Source organism: Anarhichas minor, unplaced genomic scaffold, assembly GCF_050575085.1.
Source record: "Anarhichas minor isolate MPS153535 unplaced genomic scaffold, ASM5057508v1 ptg000037l, whole genome shotgun sequence".
Lineage (NCBI taxonomy): Eukaryota > Metazoa > Chordata > Actinopteri > Perciformes > Anarhichadidae > Anarhichas > Anarhichas minor.
This window is the reverse complement of record NW_027466483.1, coordinates 1,082,501-1,087,500: the sequence shown is the minus strand read 5'-3', so window position 1 is coordinate 1,087,500 and position 5,000 is coordinate 1,082,501. Positions and strand designations below refer to the sequence as shown.

The window sequence follows — 5,000 nt, the reverse complement described above, 5'->3', positions numbered from 1 at the left end:
GCCATACCTCTCTGTTCGCGCCCGATCTCGGAAGCTAAGCAGAGTCGGGCCTGGTTAGTACTTGGATGGGAGACCGCCTGGGAATACCGGGTGCTGTAAGTTTTTTCACTTCTCTCTCCAAAAGGCAGAGGACACTGCTGCTTTTTCACTTGAGAAATATGAGAAAAAGGCAAGATTGAAGAAGAGATGCATACAAAGATGTGGGTCACGGTAAAAAGGGAAGAGAGAATCAATCAATATATCAATATTTTCTTATTTTTGGAATGTTAATTAATGAACTGGTTTAGGTTCGTTAACGCTTTAAAATTGACCTACTGTTGTAGGTTTTAAAGAACTATGTGTTGGAGACAAACTTGCTTACGGCCACACCTCTCTGTCCTGTTTCAGACCAGAGTGCATTGTGGGTTAGAGCTACTTCCTCCTTGGAGGAAGCACACGGCTGTGCTTTGTTTTTCTCCTCTTATCTCTCTCTCCTTTCGTTTGTTTTACATGTCCTAAGAGAAGGTTTTTTTTGGTTTTGCTCAGCTGATTTTGTCAGTAGTACCCCCGTCAGTGTCTCACTGAGCGGGGGGAAGCGTTTTTTTCCGTGTTTTGTGCGCTATCCCCCGTGTTTTTTTTGAGGGGCGTTTTTAGTCCTTTTTTTTTTCCCCCAAAATGGCGGACCACCCGGTAAACCCGACCTGGAATGAACTCACATTAACTCTTACGGATAACCCCAGCGGTTTGGTGGTGGGCGGAGAGGGCCGTGGTGTTGACAACGGTACAGTAGAACTGACGGAGAACGGGGGCAGTGGTGGTGCCAAAGGTGTGGAAGAACTGACGAAGAATGGTGACAGCAGTGATGCTGTTAAAAGAACGGGAGAACTGACGAAGAATGGAGACGGCAGCGATGCTGTTACAAGAACGGAGGAACGGGCCTCACGGAGCCTAACTGTGAACGTGGAGATGGAAGGCGGAGAGACTATGAGTGCTATCGAGCTCATCAGTCATGTGCAGAGGTTGTGCGGTGCGTTACTGGCGTGCAGAGTGCTCGGCCAAAAGAAGTTTGAACTCACAATGAGCAACATAACGGGTAAGAAAAAACTGATGGAGGGTTTTAAGATTGGGGAAACAAGGGTTCATGCTAGAGAGATCACTAACGACGAGCTCATCGTCTCTTTTCTCAATCTGCCCTATTATATCAGAGACAATGATATCTTTTTGAGACTGGATAGCTGGGGGGTAACGCCTATGTCACCTATTAGACGCAGAATGTGGCCAGGCTCTAAGGTGACGGACGGCACTCGATTTCTACGAGTTAAATTCAACGAAAGAGTCCGTTCGCTACCATATTCTACAAAATTTAACACGGTGCTGGGCTCGGAGTATTTCCGGGTAATTCATGACAGGCAGACCAAAATATGTAGGCTCTGCATGCAGCCTGGGCATGTTCAAAGAGAATGCCCTGAGTTCACATGCTACACCTGCGGAGAGCAAGGGCATTTTTCTAGGGAGTGTTCCACACGAAAGACTAACAAATGCAAGGGATGTAAGCGGGCACCGGACAGCTGTGTGTGCCATGTGGAGGTGACAGAAGAGGAGATGGTGGGGACTGCGGAGGAGGTGGAGGAGGAGCAGGAGGAGGAGGAGGTGCAGAGCGACGACGGTACGTCGAGCACTGGCACCGTGGAGGAGGACGTGGACGAGGAGGAGGAGGAGGAGGAGGAGATGGAGGAGGAAGAGGATGATGAGGCTGCTGCGGGGACCTGTGTGAGCGAGCTGAACAAAGAGAGAACGGCGATGACTACGGCTGTAATGAGGCCGAAGCCTGCAGCCTGTATGGCAGAGACTACAGCGGTGAAAGCAGGTGCAGCTGTGGAGCCAGTGACAAGGGCAGGTGCAGCAGTGGAGCCAGTGACAGAGCCAGGTGCAGCTACGGCGCCAGCGAAAGAGGCAGGTGCAGTTGTGGAGCCAGTGACAAGGGCAGGTGCAGGGGTGGAGCCAGTGACAGCAGCAGGCGTGGTGGTGAAGCCACGGAGGACGACCGATGCAGGGAGGAGAACTGAAATAGTGGAGGTGCCGGAGACGGCGTCCAGCCAGATTGATCTGAGTGGGCCAAGGCTGGTGCCCAGCCAGCCAGAGCTAAAGGTGGGAGAGGCACGAGCCAGTGCCAGGCTGAAGGAGCAAGTCCAGACCAAGCCGGGCAAGGCCCGAGTGGGGAGACTGGTTGCGAGGAAACCGAAGGCGGTGCTATTGGAAGACGCAGAGGTAGAGCTGCGAAAGAGGGCTGAGGAAAAGGCGGCGATGGGGTCTTCCCTGGACAGCTTTGTTCCTCAAGACATTGGGAACTGCGGCTCCCCGCTGCTATTAAGTGACCCCTCGGACTCAGACATGGACATCGAGAAGGGCCAAAGGGTGAGGAAAAGGGATGGAGAGATTATAAAAGGGTCTGATAATCGGAATAAAGCACTGAAAAAATAACACCATGTTTTGTTTTGCTATGCTTTATGTGCCTTTACTGACAGCCCTCATGGCCTTTGACTCTCAGTCTTTTCTTTCTTTTAATGCCAATGGCTTAAAAGACCCAGGTAAAATGAGAGCAGTGTTTGATAGGAACAAACATGTGGACATAATTTGTCTTCAAGAAACTGGGTGGGACCTAAAGGCTGTCAGCCATGCTCAAAAACTGTGGAAAGGGGTGATTTACTCCCAGGAGGGTATTGGGCGAGCACGAGGGGTCGCAGTACTAATTAGCAGAAAACTTAGTACTAGTAGTAAATGTGTATATAGAGCTAGCAATGGCAAGTGTGTGATAGTGGATATATTAATAAATAGTGATATAATTAGACTGATTAATATACATGCGCCCAGTATTGAGGAGGAACGCAGAAACTTCTTCGGAAGTCTGAACAAGTGGATAAATAATAATACTATTATTCTAGGGGACTATAATATCACGCTTAGTAGTAGTGACAATTATAATGATAAATTTAGGTGTGACACGAGTAGAACTGCACTTAAAGATATCATGATAGAAAAAAACTTAATGGATGTATGGAGGGTAATTAACCCTAGGACAAGGGGTTATTCTAGAAGACAGGTTGTCCTGGGCAAGTTAAAACAAACCCGAATAGACCTGGGCCTGGTGGCTTCGGGTCTAGTTAAACGGGTTACTGACATGAAGTATGTGTTTAATGCATGGAGCGATCACGCGTACGTGGATTTAAAATTTGGTGACAGCACGGCTAAAAAAGGCAAGGGCACATGGTGCTATAATAACAGTTTGTTGGAGGACACAGCGTATAAGAATAAAGTAAAGAAATTACTAACCCAAAGTGCATATGACATGCCATATGTAGATAATAAAATAGAATACTGGGAGGAAATTAAATTAAGAATAAAGAAAATAAGCATTAGTTATAGTAAGAATAAAAAATGGGAAGAGAAAAGAGAGGAGAGCATGTTAAATGATTTATTAAACAAGGAATTAGAGAAGATGGAGCTAGATACAAATTATAATAGTGAAAACTATGAATTATATAGGAATAAACTGACGGATATTGAGACCAAACGTTGCAAGGGCGCCGCGGTCAGGAGTAGGTCGCAGTTCCTGCTTGAAGGGGAAAAAAGCACGGGTTTTTTTCTGGGGCTGGAGAGGATAAAACAAGAGAAGCAATATATAAATCAACTGGTGAGCAGCGAGGACCTAGTATGCACTGAAAGCAAGGACCTTTTAAAAATAGTAAAAGACTACTATAGTGAGCTGTATAAAGGGCAAGGGCCTCTAAAGGAGCACATAGTAAAAATGACGAATCAGATAGGAACCCAAATAAGTGAAAATGATAAAAATTATTGTGACTTGCCTATCTCTAGGCAGGAGATAGAGGCAGTCATAAAAAGCCTTAAACACAATAAGAGCCCAGGTTCTGATGGCCTTACTGCCGAGGTGTATAACGAGTTTTCTGTTTTACTCTCTCCCATTTTGTTACATGTTTTTGATGAGATGGCGAGGCAAAATATCATGCCTGACAAGATATCGGAAGGGATTATCACATTAATATACAAGCAGAAAGGTACAAAAGATAGGCTGGAATATTACAGACCCATAAGCCTGTTAAATACAGATTACAAAATCATAGCAAAGGTGTTGGCTAATAGGATGAGAGAGGTAATTAAAACTATTGTCATTGACACTCAGACCTATAGCATTCCGGATAGGGATATAAGTGATAATATAATTGCAATAAAAAACCTAGTAGATAGTATGAATAGAGAGGGGGGGTGTTTATTAGGGATAGACTTAGAGAAAGCATTTGACAGGGTGGAACATGAGTTTATGTGGGAGGTATTAAATAAATATGGGTTTGGTGAAAAATACATAAATTGGGTGAAATTATTATATAAAAAGGCTAGAAGCCGCGTTAAGGTCAACGGTTTCTTGACTGATCCTGTGGAGCTGCAGAGGTCCATTAGGCAGGGTTGCCCCCTGTCTGCCATGCTATACAGCCTTGTGGCGGAGCCGTTGGCTTTAAGCATAATTAATGACAATGAAATAGCTGGGATTAAAACCGAGAGAGGGAATATGGTCAAAGTTATTCAATACGCGGATGATATAAATATCTTTTTAAATAACAGTACACATATAGAGAGGGTCATGGTGCATATAAATGACTATGAGATGGCCTCTGGGGCAAAAGTAAACAATTCTAAATCAGAAATAATGGTTTTCAAGGAGGCAGGGTTTGACACAAACAAATGGGGTTTTAAAGTAACTGACGAGGAGAGGAAAATCTTAGGAGTCTATGTAGGGAAAGATGGGGCTAAAGCTAGGGATAGAAACTGGAAGGAAATGATTAAAAAAACTCAAAACATATGTAATCTGTGGAAAGCGCGAGGGCTGAATATCAGAGGAAAGGTAATTGTATCTAATGCTCTAGTTTTGTCCAAAATTAACCATATTCTCGGGTCCTGTGAGCTGCCGGATTGGGCGCTAAATTCACTGAACAGTGTGATCTCCTCGT

The 5,000-nt window shown here is 45.1% G+C and overlaps 1 pseudogene; it reads left to right on the top strand.

Moving 5' to 3' along the window:
• LOC142967145 (5S ribosomal RNA) overlaps nt 1-102 on the top strand; it is a 109-nt pseudogene extending 7 nt beyond the window's left edge.
• The last annotated feature ends 4,898 nt before the right edge of the window (nt 103-5,000 follow it).